The sequence below is a fragment of the Poecilia reticulata genome, linkage group LG3 (genome assembly GCF_000633615.1).
Source record: "Poecilia reticulata strain Guanapo linkage group LG3, Guppy_female_1.0+MT, whole genome shotgun sequence".
Taxonomy (NCBI): Eukaryota; Metazoa; Chordata; class Actinopteri; order Cyprinodontiformes; family Poeciliidae; genus Poecilia; species Poecilia reticulata.
In genome coordinates, this window is record NC_024333.1 from 22,177,356 (window position 1) to 22,198,401 (window position 21,046).

General features: G+C 35.3%; 1 protein-coding gene and 1 long non-coding RNA gene across 2 annotated transcripts in view; one reads left to right on the top strand and one right to left on the bottom strand.

Moving 5' to 3' along the window:
* The window catches only part of luzp2 (leucine zipper protein 2), a 168,549-nt gene that overhangs the window by 4,595 nt on the left and 142,908 nt on the right, over positions 1 to 21,046 (top strand). The window lies entirely within an intron of this gene.
* On the bottom strand, positions 5,067 to 6,289 carry LOC103462720 (uncharacterized). Its single transcript, XR_533387.1, has 3 exons — positions 6,206 to 6,289; positions 5,499 to 5,572; positions 5,067 to 5,370 (listed from the first exon to the last, which is right to left on the bottom strand). It is a non-coding gene; the product is annotated as an uncharacterized LOC103462720 (long non-coding RNA).

Below are 21,046 nucleotides of genomic sequence, written 5' to 3' on the forward strand. Positions count from 1 at the left end.
TGTAATTCATATGTCAGAATGAATTACAATGTCTGCAAGTAACATTTGAGATTTTAAAATTTAGACCTACCATTTATTTTTATTTATTTTTTTACTGATRAAATTGTCAATTCATTCYATCTCTRAAATGAATGCTCAMTTATAATATTGACAACTTATGATGCATAAGMTGTCACAAGTGTATTTTTTATTTTTTTTACTCATTCTTGCTTGCTTTAATATCTGACTTGTGGAGTGAGTTGGTTACACAGGCCATGCGYATGTGGTGAATAGCCATGTGTCTGCAGTAATTAATTTGTGCTTAGACTAAAGACAAGGCTGCATCGACATGAGCCCCCTGAGATATGACCGTCCACTGTTTGGTAAGGATTGGGAGGCTAAAACAGCAACTCTGCTCTTTTGCTTTTTTTCCCCCCTTCTCTCACCTTTAGGATCAAACAGGTCCTCCTTTTTACACTTTCAAATATTCCCTTTAAGGTATTTCTTGTGACATATTTGACACATTGACTTGACACACTTTTGATGTCTGTTAGCTTAGCAGACTCTTCTTGGAAATGGTGATTTCTGGTCGGATCCCTGGAAAGTCAAATATTTATGAATGTTTTGGACAGCAATTAAAAAGACCTCTATTACACAATTCAATCAGGTTGCTTTAGTAACTCATGATGTTCTGTACATCTGTCTGTTTTATGCACTTGTGTASCAATCAAATTTCTCCATTGTTACCATTTCTTTGTGCAGGTTTCACAGAGAATGTCTTTGTGTGCAATGCCTTAAATACCAGGCTGRAAACACAAACAGCAGCAGCTYTGAGAAACTGTGAGCTTTCTTGATACTAATACTGAGACTGAGTTTTCAAATCGCATACATCAAATGTGACAGAAAATGATTAGCAGTACTTATAATATGGAAACTAGCCAACATTTTCTTTCTGGGTAGATTTTCCATTTACCTAAGTAAGAACATATTACAGGGATCAATTTATTTAGATTATATTAAATTCAAAAGTCTGTAACCTTGAAAAGACTTTGAACTCAGCATCTAACTTTGCATTAATATGAATTGAAGGTCCTCCTGGTGCACTTTAGCTTTCTCAAAACCCGACCTCTGTAGACGTTTCATAGCAGCTGCAAAGATGGCAGTGATCGACACAGGTTTGCAACTCCACACTTTGATTTGTCTTGTTTCAACTCAGCCATCGGATTCTTAGAAAAGTACARATGAAGTAGTGGGAGAGCTAAACTATGTCTGTTATGAATTTAGCGTCAGAGCGCAGTGACATTTCTAGTTCAAGTCAGCAACTWATACTTATGCTGCCGTTTGTCTCAGTTTGGGTTGAAAGCGGGTAAGCTCCATCATCTAAACAAACTCACATTTTTTATATTTTTGTGTAAACATTTGTGCATGTCACAGAACGGCAGGCTGGTGGAAAATGGGTGAAGTGTCAAAAGTGACWAAAAACRTGGGAGAATGGCYATTTGCTTGATCACAGAGAGTTTTCTGATGAATAACTGTGAATGTGACTTGACTCATGCATCATAGTACATTTGTGTGTGATTTACACGTACCGATTTACTGCGTTCCAATTTTACCATATCATCAGACTGCGTCTATTGTACAGCCACAATCAAAAACACAACCTTCAGGAGTGGGGTCATCAAGATGAGACAAGATTATATTTGTTCAGGCTRGGAATGTCCGCAGCTCAAATCGGGTAGAGAATGATAATTAAAATTCAAAGGACRAGGCGTAATGGTCACACCATGGCAACCACACCACCTCATGACAGTAATGAAGTGGGCCACAATAAACAGAACCTTGGGTGGCTCCAACAAATGAGAAAGTAATTAAAAGGACCAAGATCAGTGCTGGGTGAAAAGTAGCCATGTGTTTTATATTCAAGGCCACATAGTAGATTATGTGTTCTGTGAAGACTTTGGAAACTGAAACTGTACAACATATATTACATTTACTATAACACTTGGCTAGCACCATTGCCAATGTTGATACAAGCAGAAGTGGACAATGATGCGAGTGTCATTATTGAAATTAATTTAAAATTGATAATTAACTTTATGTAAAATGCAAAAACCAGTGGTTTAAGGTTGTGAAGTAAAAAAAAAAAAGTCATTCTAAGAAGTAAATTATATTGGATACATGGGACTCGACCAAAAAAGAGAAATTAAATGCATAAAACTACACTAAAGTATTAGCTTTTACTTATCAGCAAAGTAACAGGAAATATATATATATATATATATATATATATATCAACGACTACAATAACAATGCAAATTTTCTACACATGTCCATATGAGCTACAACAAAGATTCTCAGTATATTTCACTTGAGAGCCGACGCTTAAATCTACAATAGGATCTTTACTTCGCTTTCATTTCAATAGAGCTGGTAATGCTCACAATCACATACCTCAGTTCACCATCAACWGTTATGTATTATTTATGTATCCAAAGCTGTTCCAAGATATTTTCTCACCATGAGAAGCTAACAGTCACTTTGGTCTTATATATAGTTGTCCAAAGAGAAAATGCCAAGCTGTCTTCAGCAGCAAAATTAAYGGCTATTGTTACTTTGTGATAAAGTGGTTTAGTTTGTGTTCATCACTTGTCCGTTATTCTTATTTCTGATTTATTTAATTTTTCTATAGTTGATCATAATGCATAAAAAAAWTGCCTGACATTACACAGGGCAGTACTTTATTAAACGTCAGTCAGCTTTAAAGAAGCAAAATATATGTCAAGCAGGCAGGCCAGTTTTAATCTTAAAAAATTTAAATAAGAAGAATTAATAAAACATACATAGCCTCACAATTATTAACTAAATCACCATAGTGCTTTTTATGTAATACCCAGCAAATGTCTCTCTTTATATTATTAGAAAGGAAAGAAGAATTGTTTATTTTATTTTGTTTCTGACTAAAATTTTACTAAATTACTAAGTTAGATGTCTAATATTATATGCTTGAGTGCTTTTTCTTCTACTGTTCCATAGTCTCATAGTGCCTTTYGATATTCCACCTAAAACTGTTTACTTTTTAGTTGAAATAATCAATAGCAAATGTTATTTTKTTAAGTGCTGTGGTCTGCCTGTTTGAAGATTTTAAAGCATTTTATATATATCWATACATGAAATAAATATATTTTTTAGAAAACTGAATATATAGCTCAATTGTTAACATTTAAATTACATCTATGAAACATGCATATTACCCTAAAAATTTAGTTTTAAGATGGCAAGAAAACACAATCTATATGACTAATATGACGGACGTAGGGCTTGTATGCTGTGTTTCTAAATGATCCCACTAGACTAGGTGCAAAACACACTTCAGATAACAATGCTTCTTGTATCATTCTGTAGTATATAAGGAAAAGCATAAGGAGAACTCTGGTGAATGGAAAATTGAAGCAGGACATGGTGAGTCAGAGAGCAAGCACAATATGTCGCCAAATACCTGGAGGGATATAAAAAAATAAAATAAAATAAAAAACGTGTTGAWGTGCTTAAACCCCTCGTTACAAAAACGGATGCACTTTCGAAAGTWCAGTGGTACAAAAACCCTGGGCAATGGTCTCAAGAGACCTAGAAAAAGTCATATGGTCAGATGAACCATGCTCCTCTATATTCCTGAGTGGTCAAGTCCATGAGTGTTGATCATAAAGAGAACAGCTTGAATACATGAACCCTGACTGTGAGGTTATCTAGTCATGTCCTGCACAGGAACAGGTCACAGAAAATTAGTACTTACATTCATCTAAATGATCACCTTTATCCTCTTATGAAGCATTTCTATCCTGATGGGGTTTGTCTTCTCTGTGACAGTGATGCCCCCAATTTAGTGGGCAGGAGCAGTAATTTAATGGCTTAAAGTGWATTGAATGGATGTAAATCATTGGCTATGGCAATTACGTTATTAACCTAAGTCAGCACTTTTGGGAGATTTTGGACCAATGTGTTAGAGAGCACTTTCCCAAATCATAATCCAACACACAGAACATTGTAATATCTTAGAAAGAGCAACTTACATTCCTTTTAATAGTTATMCAAATTATTACTGAATAAATGTCAAGACATACTGGAACTGAGAAAAAAGAAACAATCCAAGTTTGTATTTTTTATTTATTTTATCTAGGATCCCATTTGGAAAAAGGATGTACACTTACAAAAAAAAAAATTATTTATATATATATATATATATATACATATTTTCACTTTTATAATAGAGCTGTAAAGGATTCTTTTGATGACTCAAGAGGGCCATCTCCAAAAACTTTGAGATAAAATGTCTGACACAATGCTTTTATTTCACACAACTGCTTATTTTTCAAGGGGCCATTTGTTTCAAAGGAGGACGGTTATAGCAGTCACAACATAATTCTGTTTACACTAAGTGTGATGGWGAAAGAAAAAATAAATAACGAGACAAAAACTGGAGAAAAAGAACTGCAAYGGCAAAGGTTTGGGGCTGTATCAAACCAAGCAAGCAAATATTCTTGTACAAATGGAATTAGCTTAGCACAATAGTGTAACATCACCAATGGCTTTGTAGACAGATGCATTTTCTGAATCTGAAAACTGCATTACTCATGGACACCATCAGTCCTTGCTGTCAGAGGAACAGGCAGACGCACCAAACCGGATCCTCTTGCAAAAACTGAGCTACATGCAAAAGTTAGAAARATGTAAAATTAGGACCTRTAATAATGAACACCACAGATTKAAAACTCCTGGGCATATTTATACATAGACTTAGAACAGCTTGTGATAAGAAACAAACTATGTTCACTAAGGCTATTGCAAAATGATGAATTTGGACCTTCACAACTTCAAATATCCTTCACTTCAAAGTGATTAGGTCTCGAAGAAAGAGCACTATGACAAAGTGGTTCTAGTGATGGGCATATGAGGCCCCATTGGGTGTATGGCACATTTCCCAAACTGTCAACACTGCGTTGAAACTGTGTTGCTGTATCACTTGCAGTGATATCTGCTGGATTTAAGAAGTCATTGCAGGCAAATTCAATAAAGACTGGAAACAGAGTGAATAAAGTTCATTCACATGTTTTTATTTAGAATAATCAGTTGCTGTAACAGTTTTGGGCCAAGGTGATTGCGGCATTTACAAACCATTTCTCCTGCTTTTGAGAACACCCTTTCACAGGACACTGATGATGACGGTGTACATAGAAATTTAATTGCAAGTTTGTATAAGGTAGAGTAATGTAGTTTTTGCAATTCCCAGTATTGTAGAGGTGATCTTGGTGTGGAGATGCATCTTTGTACCTCGATAATGGCTGAATCGGTGGTGACATTTGACTTGGCCTTGCTCTCTTCAACTTCCATCTTCAGCTGCTACCACAGGTTGCCATTGAAGAAAAAAATTAAATGCATCTGTGTTACTAATTCATTGTAATTATATGGAGTGATTTACAAGAACATTAAAATATAAGTAAACACAATAAACAATCGTGACAAACCTGGGAGCAGATGGTCGCATTCAATGTCCAGTTCAATCGCCTGCTTTCTGGAAACATCAGGGTTTATCATGGGACTGTTAACATAAAAGTTAATCCATGTAAACCAATTCAAATATCCTATAGAAAGGAACTGGAATAAGTCGAAAGAAATATGATCAAAAGTGGAAATGAGAACGGAATAATAATTTATCTTTGTGATAAGATCAAATTGATACATGAGGAAAATTTCCTCTTCCTTGGTTGATCCATGCAGGTATTGAAGTACAAGCCAAAAACCAACACAAAGCAAAGAACACAACGTATCTCCATCCAACAAACAAATTTGGCATGTTTACAACCAAACAACACAGAAACTGTATGGGTCACGTGGTTTTCCTTAAAGTGATAGGCGCACCAACATGGGGTTTTGTCTTGTTTGCTTAGCACATGTTCCAAGGTTTCTGTGTCGTCTGGCCCACCACTAAACGATTCAGTTTATATTGTCACTTATTCTTATTTCTGATTCATTTACTCTCTATAGTTGGTCATACTACTTTAATTCAAACATTGCTGCAACTTTGCTTCGCTCACTATCCCAGGTGTTGGCAATTAACATTCATGTATGTTTTACTTAAAGCTAACACTTCTGGGTCATTGGATGAATATGAATGTTTATTTTGTTTCAAGGTACATTTCTGATAAATCATTTGTTTTTCATTTTTACTCACCATTGTTTGTCCCTTTTAGATGCTACAGCTGGAGCAGGTGTATGGGAGAGGCCGGCCCAGCATTTCCTGCTTAAATAGCTGTATGTCACTGATTGCATCACTGGGTTCTACCAAATAGAGGGTTTCCTTTTTAATATTGTTTGGTTTTTTCCCCTTTAAAGTAACCTTTTGAGTTGCCCTGTATTCAAATTTTTATTTTGCACATCATTTAGTTGCTGTTTTTGTTCACCTGTTTTGACCATTTGACTACACTAGCATGTAGTCAAATGGTCAAGAACACGTGAATACTACTGCAGCCAAATGGTCAAAACAGGAGAACAAAAAACAGCATCAGCCATCAGTTCCAGTTCTAAAAAAGTAACAGTTAATACAGGGCAACTCAAAAGGTTACTTTAAAGAAAAAGAAAAAAGAAAAAAAACAGAAACCCCTCCATTTGGTAGAATCCAGTGATGCATCATACAGCCTGTTAAGCAGGAAATGCTGGGCCGGCCCTTCTCATACACACCTACTCTGGCTGTTACATCTAAAAGGGACAAACAATGGTGAGCAAAAAAAGAAAAACAAATGATTTACCAGAATTGTACATTGAGACAAAAGAAAGATCCAAATTCATCCAATGGTCCAGAAGTATTATCTTTAACTAAACCTATACATAGATGCAAACTGCAACATAATGCCACCACTAACAAAACTTTGAAAAGTGAGTGAGGCAAAGTCGTAATTAATCACAACTCTCATATGTGGTTTTGAAGTCTTCACACAGTTCTCATATAAATTCAAGGCATATACAAGTTCTTTCCTTTTTGAAAGTTAAATTCAGATATCTTTAAAGCAAACTAGAGCAGCATACAGCAGTGCAATATTTAATCTTCAGAAATGAAACTCCCAAGTAGTTTTTCTCTTGAGAAATTGATTCCAGATAAGACAAGGGAAAAAAAAAACATCCATGTAAAATGAAACTTTGCATTATCACAAAAGTGTAATTCACATTAAAGATGTGTGGCTCAGAATTTATTTATTTATTTTGCTCTTTTGTATGCATTTACATACTTAGCTGGGCTTAAAGATCCTTAAATAACAATGAAACCTTGCCCTATTCCCACCCACCTTCAAATACACCTGACCTTTCATTTATAACATTTCACACAGTCTATATAAAATGAGTAGATTGCAAAAGGTGTTTGTCAAAGAAAGATAAAAAAAAACATGCAAACCCACCCAGATAGGAATGACATAAAAATTATTTATTAGACAAACAGAAATAGTTTTAATGACAAATTAAAAAGGCCAGTGATTACAGGTTTGAAAACTTTGAGCTTGGCAGTTTATGGAGATCTTACTACTCTATATTGTTCACTTTTGCCATTTGATGCACTGCCACAGAAATATTGATCAAGTTGTGGAAGCTATATGAGTTTTAATCACTGCATTCTCGAGAACTTGATTTTGTCAGCACAGATATTAGTCACAGCTGTAATTGGCAGACAGCTAATTACTTGGTCCTTGTAAACATGTTGCTTGTGTTGTTTAAGTGATGAGTTGTTAGTAGCCCAGGCTTTTTGTTATACAGTGAAATGCAAGATGCATAAGCATAATAAACAAACGCTGTGCGCCATTCTTTGTCATGGTAACTTTGCATATAAAATGTCAGTATTCATTGTGGGGATTGTTGTAGAATGGCTTTGCTGCTCCTCAGCCAAATTAGCCTGGGAGCGCGTCGTTTCTTGGTGGCACTGAAAGAGCTGTGACATTACTGCATGGGCTTGAACTAAAGTGCGTGATCAATACATTTTATATTTTCAGCTTGTTTCCAGTCTGACCACTTGCATAGGAAAAAAAAACATGTTTTCTTTGAATTTATTCATCTGCTGAAAAGTTTCAGTGGACGTTTTTGAGCAGTTATGTGCTGGACAAACACAAGGGAGTGTACATTTGTGAAACGGAATACAAATAATACAAGGTTTTAATTTGTTTTACAAACTAAATAGGTTTTGGTATGCATTTGTATTTAGCCTCCCTGAGTCAGTATTTCGTAGAACCACTTCTCATAGCAGCAGGTCTTTTGGGGTATGTCTCTTCCAGATCTGTATTGCCTGCGTCAATTGCAAGTAATAAATGCATCAAAAATTTGAATTAATTTGTATTCATGCTTGCACACCAAGATACTGCCCTTCACAGTGTGATCCTCCACATCCCTTCAGTGGGTTTTTTGTTAGCTCCATTGGTTGTGCAAGACCAGATTAACTATGCAACAGTTATAAAGGTAGAAAGAATTTTTAATCACATTACTCATCCCAGTTTTCCTGAGCTTTCATGGGATTCCTTTCTTAATCAGGGAATACTTGAACAATAATTAAGCTGAATCACCAATCTGCATATTCTCTGATTTCATCCTTTTCCACAGTGTATTGGCCCATAATTGGTTGAGTACAGATTGAAGTGGAATCCTCAGAAGCATGATTACTGGAACATTGGAGATATCAGAGAATATAGATGGTTAGTTTTGATGTCGTCATAACCCTAACCCTAACCCATAGCTGAGTTATTTTCATTCCCTTTTTCTTTTATTCACCAAGTTGAAATTTCATGTAAGATCTACATGTATGTAAATAAGCTCTACAGTCATGTCTTTTTAACCAGCAAAGAGATGAATGCTTTTGAAATTAAATGTTTTTCACATTCACTCAAAATGTTCAAATGAGCTTGAACCTTTGCATTATGTGAAAATGTATAAACATCTTGAATTATAATAACTATATAATAAAATTCTATAAATGTGACGTATCTATTCCAGCTGAAGCACTGGGCACCATGCCAGCGACACCTGTGCATAGAAATGTTGCCTTAGTTAAACATCTGTGATACAAATTCAGGTTCACAATCTCTATTGGTATTCTCCTTTTTTCATTTTTGAGAGCAAAACCTTTATATAGTATAGAATTATTTCACACAGTACAATATACAAATATATACCTTGTTTGAAAGAACATCTTGTATACAAGTAGGTAAAAGCACACTATTTAAAAAAAACAATGCTGTTAAAAAGTACCACTCTTCTTTTTTCCCCAAGCCTAAATATGTTTTTCTGTATTTATTCGCCACTCTCTTCTCTTCTCAATGCGTAATTTTAAAGGTTACAGGATGTTGAATAATCCTTGATACAGAACAGTTAGTTCCATTGAAACAGTCTGTTCAACCTTCTTAACAAAGCGCTTGTACACTGTGCAACACTGGTATTGGGTCTTTCAAAAACCTGCACATTGACAGTAACTTCAACTCAAATAAAAAGTTTCAGTCAAACCATGTCATTTGATTCGAACCTTAATATTTCTCTCTAAAGTCACCAGCATACGGGATACACTTTTACCCTTTTCAGTAGGTAAATGTTACATATTTCATATGCAGTTATTCACTTCAAATGTTACCAGCTTAAGATTAGTTTTCTAGCCAACTGCTAAGTGCCTGGTCGCACAAAATGAAAACAAAAATTCCTGATTTTGTGATATAGTTATAGTTGAATAAAAGTGGTGTTGAAAAACCTGAAATAAATTTAGTAAGAGGGATTAACTTATTGCTTATTCATTGTGGATTCCCATCTGAATCCCGCTGAAGGAATTACTCCTGAAAAGGGTGTTTGTTTTGGTCAGTCAGCTATAAGATATGTCTTTACTTTGTGCAGTTTAATTGTTGTGGGTCAGTCTAAGTTCTGTTGGGAGAACTGTTATTAATAGGTTTTAGCATTTAGAACCAGTGCAAATTTCAAATTAGGTGCAACACAAGGCTGTAAATGTACAGCTTTTGTGCAGATACAATGCCTTTGAGTAATTGAGGCCTGATCAGTGCTGAACGTATGCACATTGGATGAAAGGCTTAGCTGCCAGAATTTGTTTTTAAACTGTTTGCGTTCTATTTCACAAAACACCTCTTGTCTGGGACCCATTTACATAATTATTCCACTTTACCTAAGGAAAAAATAAAATTTTTGTACTGCGCGATGGCATGATGCACATTCTAATACTGTCTGGCAGATTTGTGCTCAGTGTTCAAGGAGAAACCAAATAAGCAGATGTTCATGAGATGAAATTGATTTCTAAAGACACCACATAAAGCTGCCAAACTGCTTCTGTGTTTTTCATTTCCTGTCTTTTATTAACCCCTCTGCATTTCCTCTCTGCTAAGTAAACTGTACAGTATATCAAATTAAGCTTCCATGTACCATTTTTCAAGAAACATATCTGCTTCTTTGGGTGAAGGATACATAAATCTGAATCCTTTATCGGGCACCAGTACACCTCCTCAAAGACGCCTGTGTGGATTCTGTTATTGTTATCTAATCATTTCCTGAGCATATTCTGGTGTCAGGATCCATCTTGGGTGACAAGCGCCGGTTCCATGCGAGTCCCCAATCTCCCTGTTGTTCCACTGTTTTGCCATGACACCTAACTGATAAGTGTGTTGTTCAGTGTGTGCCTAAGAAGGGATGAGTTTCAGCAGTGACAGTTGGCATTTAATACAGAGAAGTCATTCAGTATTGCCCACTGTGGCAGTTTATCTCGTAAATGGTTTTTGTTTCATATTTTTATGCCTGCAGACCTTGGTAGTTGATGGCACTGAGGAGACCCCTGCTTATTCGCCGCAAAAGAAAATAGTGTCTTGAGGAAAGGCAAAGTGTCAGAGATGTGATTAATTCATAGGCTTTGGTCAAAGAAGACAATTTATATAAATTTGTTGTCACTTTCAAAAATATGCAAAATTGAAATAACAGCTATCCAGCGGAACCGTGGAAAACTCATTTAATTAAGTCAAACCTGGAATTTGCATTTTCAGAATGTGTATGTCTAAGCAATTTTTCTTAATAAAAAAGTGGATTTTCCCCTCCAGGCCTCTACCTGCATCCATCAAAAATGTGCACAACAATAAAAATCATAATCATTTTCATCCTACTAGGCATTATTATAATGTATAGTGAAATATTGTTGGAACAACAATCTTTGCATAAGTTCATTGGGATATTCAATAGACTGTGAAGTAATTTATATTTGTACCTAATTACACTAAACTAACAGGGAAGTATTAAACATGACAAACTACATAGACTACATTCATTTATTTGTTAGAAACTCACTATTACACCCTATACTTGTTTGTTGAGTTGTAGAGTATTTTTAATAGTGGCCATGGTTAATAATAAAACATGTTGCATCAATTTTGATCTTTGTAAGAAAACAGTATGTGATGCACACTTCAAGATTAACAAACCATATTACTTAGCCTGGCTCTTTGGGATTTCACCCAATGAAATCAATTTCTCCAGATGAATTTCAACCCTCACCAGTAAAAGAGTTCTGAATGATGATGCTGATTTTCTGCACTGTCCTCTGCCTGTAAGAAGTTGTTTCTCAATAGCTAATGTGGGAAGCAAAAAACGGTTTTTACTAGGCCAAGTAATGTTTTAAGAAGTGAAAAATTTTAAGTGTATTCATGCATATTTTTAAAGATGCAGACAGACACTTATAAAGTTGATTAGAAAAATAATAACCTAACTAACCCAACCAAGAAAATAGGATGAAAAAAGTTAATTGACAGGTACGGGACTGGTGTACTTTTACTTAAATATTAATCTTACCAAATATTTTGCTACATAAGGTAATATTTCCATGTTATCTAAATGATTGCTGGGTTGCCTAAGCACATATTCCTTTTGCAGAAATAAGTACAATCTTTTCCTTGTCATGTTTTTCTCTTTTTCTTTTAAGTGGCGATGCATTTGTGCTTAACACTCACATCATGTTTTTAAATTTGAAATTAACAACAAATTTGTCTACTGGCTATTATAATGTTTGTACCACAGCAGTGTTTTTGTTGGGTTGTGTGGGACAATAGCTTTGTTGTGATGGTTTCCTTCAATTTTACACATATTTAAAGGATTTGAAAGTGAGGACCTTTAACTCTGCCACTGTCATTTACTGGGATTATGGTAGACACATGGAAAGCAAGCAAAGTAAAGCATGGTGAGAAACAGTGCACATTTAACAGAACACATATAGCACACTGGCAAAAGAAAGCTGTGATGACAAGAGGCAATCAGCAAGCTGGCATGTGCACCTGTGATGACCATCATGCACACTTTGTTTGGACGTTTCTGTTTATATATATANTATAATTTTTTTTTTTTCAGATGTGTTTGACTTTTGTTCGGTTTTGGTTTGTGCCTTTCCTATTAATTTATTTGGATTTTAATACTAAGTAGCTTTGAATAAGAAATGTAAATGTCCTGTGGTGCTGATAATTTCTGAGCAGCAAGCAGTAATCTTCCAATGATGCTTTCAGCACTAAGAGGCTTTTGGTACTTTCCAATCAATTTCCTTTGTCAGGACTACTTTTTGGCTACAGATGTAAACTCACTCATGCAGTCCCCTCTCTTGCTGATTGCATCTCTCTGATCAATCTGTGCCTGTCTGACTCCTTAGTTCTGAAAAAGTGCCAAGAGGTCTGTGTTGCAGAATGTGCCGATAGAGGGCCAAAGAGCAAAGTGTAAGCCTTTGTTGCAAATGTGTCCTTTCTTCGTTTGTCCGTGTGTGTGTGTGTGTGTGTAAGCATTGAACCTCACCGCTGGGCACAGAGAGGGCAGCGAGAGGGTGTTATGTTGCTGAAGTCCACCACCCCCGTTTGACTGTCTGTCAGATGTCTTGCTTGGCTGAACTCCACACAGCGATGGTGTTGACAAAATGACAGGAGGGTGGCACACTCCAGTGAATGTCAATTTGGCTGCGAAGCGCCGTTTTTCCAGAAGCACTGAAGCTCTCACCCACCAAAACATATAAAGAAAAGCTGTCGTTCAGAAGAAAATACAAATTCTGGTGTAATGGATATTTATATAAAACACACAGCTGTATAGTAACATATGACACTCCATTATTGTTTGATTTATCTGGAGATAAACATTTTGAATGAAATTACGTCCTTCCAGCTCCAGTTAGCTGCCATGTGGAATTTGTGACGCCCGCAGCGTAGTTAAAATGTGACGTTTACACAGACCTGAGTTTTTTGGCTGCACTTACTTTCCTGACCCAGCTCTTTGGATTAGAGAAGCATTCTACTTTGACTCTAATCTTATAATCTGTCTAGTAAAGACACAGTTTCCAAGAGATTCATAAACTGCAATTGAGTTGGAGAACCACGAAGGATACAAAGAACGTGTTGTGCAGACATGAATCTAAAGGCTAAACATTAAAATTTGTGTACTATCTTACCCTCAAGTGCTAAATGCCTTATACCAAACAACCTCCCCTAAAGGTTTTGGCAAATTAGTATGTGATGACAGGTGCTTGGATTAACATTGATTTAACAGGCTTCATAAAATTCCCATGGGCAAAAGGCAGAGTTTTTTTGATGTCTTACTTAAAAGATGCTGCTGAAACCATTAAAATCTAAAATAATGTCTCTACTTGCATTAAAGACCACCAAAGACCCCAAAGGTTGATGGTAAAATATCAAAAAGTATACTTGTTTTTCTTACCTTTGCTTATAATTGAGTGTTGATGTGATAAAAATATATATATATATATTTAATATCTAAATTATCTGTGAACTATCTTGAACAGGAATGTTAGCACAAGATACTGTAGAGCCTCTGGGTTGCCCACTGGTTGTATCACACTTTGTGAAAATCGTATAGGGATCTTGGGAAGAGTGATCTGGTGGTCTGGGCACACTGGTAGGTGGGTGACATTTGTTCCTGAGAAATTTTATTGAGGTTGCAGATTATAAAAAAAGCCTACATGTGATGGCAAGGATGCAGAATTTCTCTGAATAAGGACTGACTATATGTGAATGTATAACTAAAGAGTGGCTGATTAGCATTTTGTGGTAAATGAACCTATGATATAAATATACAATTCAACTCTTATGTTCAAAACAATAATGGCCTGCTTCATTGGAATACAYGCATAGATAGGGGCATTCTGATGACATAAATTCCAGCAGCTATGCCTTGCAAAAGTATTTATACCACAAACTCCATTTTATTTATTAATAAAAATCTGAAGTCTGCCATCCATATGTGGTCATTCCTCATGATGTAGTACATTGGAAAATACGTTATGTTGTAGTTGCAACTGAAGGTCTTTCGGGTATGTTTTAAATCAGGTTTGCACATTACCCATTTTTCTTTGCACAAAAGCTCAGGCTCAATTAGATTTGAACCTGAGCTATTCTTAGAGATGAATATACTTCAGTTCAAACTATTTCACTGCAGCCCTGGCTTTATCTCTAAGGCCATGGCCACTCTTGCCTCAATATTTTCTGCAGCTTCTGAAACCAGGTTCAGTGCTGTCTGTTCACTGACCATCTGCCAAAATATTGTGCTACGTAAGGAAATATCTGGTCATGATCTTGGCCTCCACTTACTCGATGTATCAGAAGCACTGGTCACCAATTCAGCTGTCCCCCAAAAAGCAAGAAATTACAAATATCAAGCGGTGTCGGACATTTTCCGGCAAAACTGTGCAGTGTCACTGCAGCTGCGACGGATTTCTGACTTTTTTTCTTTCTTTTGCCCATCTATTGGCACTTTATTGATGTTTCTTTTCTTTCATTGTCCTCTCCCTCCTTTCAGCGCCTGACTCTAATAATAGGTGCAATAGACAGTTAACACTCGTAACTTGATATAGCTTCATTATGAACACAATTGGCCTGCAGTAACAAGTCCAGCATCTTACATCAAGCATTGTGACAGTGGTTACTGAGATATTGAGATCTCACAGTGTGACACGATCTTTGAAACTGCGCTGTGTCCTGGGCTGTGGGCTTAGGTTTTCTTCCAAGACTGGCTCCATCTGTCTTTTCATCATATCAGACAAGCTTACTTGTCTCTGGTGAAGGAGAGAATACCAAAAGCAAGATTATGAAGAACTTTTTGCTTATAGTTCTGCCATACTCGTTTTTTCATTGTTTTATAACTTGACCTCAGTGAAATCTTGAATAATTTGTTCAGTAATGTCCTCTAACAGACCTCTGAATCCTTCACAGAACAAGCATACAAGATATTTGCCTCCCCTGCTTTTTAGATTTGTCCATTTCATTTCTATTCACAACTATGCATTATTTTTGTGCTGTTTTATCACATAAAAGAAATACAAATAATTGACCATCTAATTTCTTTGTTCATCTGTTTGATTTTGCCTGAGTTTCATTTTTGAGGCAAAATTTGCAAGATTCTAGACTAACTACTTTATTTTATAGACAAAAATACTTAAGATTTTTAACACTGTGTCATGAACACAATAAAAAAAGTTATATTAATTTTAAAATAAGGTTTCAGTCCATTTTGGTCACTCCTACTTTAAGGCTAGGCTAGGTAACAACAATATTAAGCAGCACTAGTTATCCACAGTGTTAAAATAGATAGACTGTGGACAAGTGCCGAAAGTGTCTAGCATTACATTAAAAAAACATACTTGAATATGTGGTTAAAATTAGTGCACTAGAAATGTATTTCACTGTAAAATTATTTTTCATAAGAAAACAAGATTTGATGAAATATTAGCAATGTGTTAAATGTACTCAATTCCTATTATCCAATAATTTTCCTTTTGTGCTTAGTGCTTCATATTCTTACCTAAGGTCTTAGTGGTGCAAGCCTTTCAAAGATAAATGGATGCTTTGAGTATGAACTTACACACACTGTGCCCAGTAAGTGAATTTTTGGCCAAGCTGGGACCCCGACAGGTTTATAAAGACCTGAACAATGGTCGTCCGTAGGAGAGAAAAATTGTCCCCGGTGAACATGACCTTGTCCTTCTTCTCCTTATCAGTCTCAATCCAGACAAAAGGCTCTGCAGTATCCCCTGTCCGCATTGCCCACAACTCAGTAGGTACAACTCTGGCATTTGATTTTGTCCTTAAAGTCAAGAAGGTGCTTGAAAGCCCATTGTGWTAAATCCCTCTACAGCATTAAGAGATTGATAAACAATGAAAAGTTCAGATTTAGAGTACTGCAGCACACATTTGTAAACCCTTTTTTGCAAAAGAGGCTTTATGATCCTTTTAAACATGTTTTGTGTTGCAATGAGAACTTAAGCTCAGCCCATTGTCACTAATAACAGATTACACCAAYTTATGTCTGTAAAAGAATGCTTTGGTTTGTCTCACTTGTGAAACGTGTTATATGAATCCAACAGTTTTCTAACCTTTGGCGATAACAGGTTTCTTTGAGAAAATGTTTTGCTACATAGCAAGCAGAATCCATTGCTTAAAAGAATARGACTAATAATAAATTATTACTTCGGACTCTGCTGGATTAACAATGATCTTGTGCTCTTGGACATTTGTTGAGGTGCTTTTTCTACATTAACACCTTTTATATACATTGGCTTTGAGSAAGTCCATTTCATTTGTGCAACTTTATGTTCAATGTTTGAAGGAATAATAACTGCCTGGTGGTTATAAAAAGAGGGAAAAGGCAGGGCTTCTAAAACAGTCTGTTTATGTACTTACTGCTACACCTCACTGTACAGCTGATTTACTCATGCCAAGTGCACCGCTTAGGTCATCAGGGGAATGCTGTGCATTGGTAAATGCAAGCTGTGTGTAGAATTGATATAGCTGAAAATGCTGATGAAATAAAAGTGCAAGGCACTCAGAATCAGCAACCAGAACTCAAGGGCTGAACAGTGCATTCTCAATTGCCCAGCTTTAGTTTCATAAGAATTTACTTTCTTAAGCAAGACCCTAAGTAAAAGAAATTATTAGGTTCATTTTATGTGCCTAAAGCTAAATGATGTAATTTGATACTGTTTTTGGAACATAAGTAATGTCATAAGATTTAAAAAWTTTTAATTTAATGTAGCAATAATAACTTTTATATGAAAAATATAATCTGTTCTTTAATGGGGAGTTTTGATATGAGGGTGGCAATACCAAGGAGATTTAAATGTGGGCAATGGTGCCTGGAGAAAAAATATAAAGATATAACAATTGCATATTTTGTCCACATAGAAAATACAAGAATAATGTAGTCACAGTGTGTTTCAGTTTCTTAATTTTTGAAGTTGAATTTCCCAGGTAAACATATAGATTGCTCCTATGTCCCTTCATATTTTGATGTTTGCGCAGAGGTGGGTAATAACGTATTCATTTTTAATTTTTAACCATGAGATAAAAATGTAGATGAAATCTCTTTTTAGAGGGAGACCTGGCCATGAGGCACACTGGTGTACGGTAGACAAAACAATACTTAAAAGGTACAGACATCACATAAATACACACACAAAATAAAAATAATAAAATATAGAATTAAGTCCTCATAATGCTATTTAAGAATGGCACTTACAGTCTTGAGTTAAACTGTCTTTAGGAAGAGTTTTAATGAGCTTTYATGAGAATTCAACATTCACCTTCAGGTTAAAAAAAAACTCACTACACTGCTTTTTTACTTGGGTATTATTGCTATGAGGTATTCCCGGTCTTGAGTAAAATTTCTCACTTTACCTACTGTGWGTAACTTCAGTAAATGACTAAGAAACCAATTTTAACCACAAATGCACCAGATACAGACACACAGCTACAGCTTATGCTAAAGTGAGAATTCTTGTTTGAACACAAGTATTGTTGATCTGATGTTAGTTTCATTCTGTTTGTCAGAATGAAACCCACTGTCCCCACTGTGATTGCACCATAGACATGACCTGGTCATATCAAACGTTATGCATTTTTTTTCTGCAGTCTGGTTTCTATCACTCCATCCCCTCTGTTACTGATTTGATATCTAGTTTCCAGACTTTTTGTAGCTGACTCCTCTAAAACACACATTTTCTGTTTACAGTTGCATGTTCCTCTTCAAATAAAACCAGACAAGCTGATTGCTGAACCTTTGCCCACATATGGAAAAAAGGAGAGACAGTCAGAAGTCTGCCATAATTAAATTGCCAGACTTATGCTTTTAAGCAGTATAAGAGCTGGCATTGAGAAAAAARGAACAAAAAAACAGGATCTCAAAGAGATCTTTAAATGTTGATGAAGAAGATGATGGAGCTAATTATTTTTGCCTCTTGTTTCTGAAATATTTTAYCATCTTAATGCACTTTTTCAAACATTAATTAAATTCTCACATGCTACCATACATATATAAAAGATAATATCACTCCTTATGTTGCTTTCCCTACTAAATGTTCTAAAGCAGCCTTAAAGGTGTGGAACCACATCTTAYTGTAGTCAAATGAGCCCCATCTACAMAATTATTTAAAACATAACAGCAGACATAAAGGCAGCCCCAAATCAATGAAACACTAGACTTAACATACTAATATARTGCATGGAAATGGAGTTYAAGACTTGTTTAAGATAAATCACTACAATATGAATTTAAACCCCACATTTTTTCTTCCTTATTTTCCCTCCATCYGTCAGTCAGCTGTCTGGATGGMTGTCTATTATGTATATTCTCCGTGTGATGTGCAGAAGTGTGGATRCTGTCTTGAATGCTCTAGAATGCACAGAKGATTTCTGGGATTTTCTGCACTGTTAGATTGAGGTTAAGGGGAAAAAAAATCTGATACATCTACATCACTAACAATTACAAAATATAATAGTTTTGTGTTCCTAGAGATAAATTTGTACAACAGTAKGTTAATGATAAGTATTTGTAATAAAAGTAATCTTTTTAAATTATTTTTTGATAAAGATGTCAAAGAATGTAGTGTTTTAAAACAGCCTTATGGTATTGATAGGCAAAGTTAAGCATAGACAGTTGATGAATTGTATTTGCTGATGGTTCATGTTGCGTTATTAGGATTGTATGCTCTGGGTATTTCATTTCTCATCACCTGCATGATGTATGATGAGTCTCTTATATAAAAAAAAAAATCATTGTAAGCATGATTTAATAATGATGTCTTTCCTACCTTAAATCTTTGACCAATATGCAAGCCACTATGTTACATTTCATTGCTTCTATCCTCCTTTTCAAACCCCAAATAGAGTAACATTCAATCTACTGCATTTCTGAATCTATAAGACTTCATCATGTGTTTAGCAATATTACCTTTGAAAACTTATTTTGACATGCGAAGGTAGTTGCACTCTGCATATCTCTGCACTCCAGATTCATATCTGTCACCAGAAAGACCTACTTAGGATTCCAGTCACATCCACCCAGTTTTCTAACAGTAAAGTTAGGGTGATACTTTGAGCAAGAAGTACCATAATTGTGGTCGTACAAGGACCTTTCTAACCGTAACTGTTGAACCGGGAGGTTTTAATCAGTGTTGGGGACTGTAAAGTTACAAGGTTCAAATGGGATATCTAAAGATTTGAACAGCCAGTATTAAAACATCCGAAACTCATTTTATTTTTATTTTTATTTTATAAGTGACTTATAAAATAAAATGAAACCTGCTTTTTTTCTGCATCCACTTACAGGACTGTTTTTARWTCTGCATTGTTACAGGCTGTTGATGTCATGTTGGATGGCACTGATGAGTGAAAGGTTGTCAATCAGCTCATTGCACAAAGTTTCTGTTCATTACTAATACAAAATGACAGTCCTAATCAATAAAGACTCAAAGAAACAAGGGGAAGTTGAAAGGGAATTTCTGTAAATGACATCACATTGGACATGAATAAATATGCTTCTTTAACGACACTCAAAATTATTGTCTCGAAGTGTKACATGTTTTACTATAATAAAGTTATTCAGTGTTTGTAGAAARTCTGTCATCTGAATAATTCCAATGTTTSTTGGGTCTAAGGCACCACTTAAGTCATTGTATATTTMTCTTTGTGAATCTATGATCCTTGTGATTATATTCTTAGTGATTTTTTCTTTCACACAATATAGATTATTTAGCATAATACRATACCATACCTGCAAACCTGATCATTTTGGTGATCATTGGAAATATTAAAGTCTTGCTGAGTCTGTGCTATTGCTGGTTAATGTATAGATCTATTTTTTCTTTTTTTTAAACTGTATTCTAATTCCCAGCACYTGCAGCAGGTTCATGTCATGCTAGTGTCACATAGCTTTACCAGCAGAGGGCCACTAACTACATTTTCACATTATTACAGTAAGATGTCTGGTAGCTCAGTTTTTCCTTTGACATTCATGTTTTACCATATGCTGCCTAAAATGTTATTTAAATATTAAGCCTCAGTCCTAGAGATCATAATAATATTAACATTTTTGTATGRAAAATAACTTCAAATTCCTAAGATTAGAATGACTTTATTTGGCATCACAATTTTAAGCATTCATTTTCAGTGAGTACATTAATTTAAAATCACTAATGTCACAATTATTGGTATTCCTAAGAATCTCATTAAAATAAATGTAAACATCTTTGTTAATATACACAGTTTGTGATCCATAACGTCATRTTTCCCTGGAAAGTAGAGGTGACATGACAGAAAACTACCACTTAAAAGCAGAAGATAACAGAAAATACATTTCAAGTTTGACATGTTTTTTTTTTTTTATTTTCACATTTATGAAAATAATTACTAGCTCATTTATTAATTAGATGATGATAAAAAAAAGTTTGATACTGCTAGAAAAAAACAATCATCGGCTAGATTAGACCCAAGTGTATCCTGCTGCCACAGAGTGAAAAGTGAGTGATGTAAAAATAGKGAGAAAACAAACTTCAAAGTTTCAACAGAATTGTCCTTAAACCTGATCAGCCACACGGGGCTGTAAACATAGGCTGTTCATTCACATCAATTTGCAATAACTCCACCCCTCTGCACTGACTGTCAAAACGTATGAATGGGAACGTGTGAAGACAAGAGTGARCTGTGTTCTGGCTAATCTAATTAGAAATATATATTTTTGGAAATTTTCA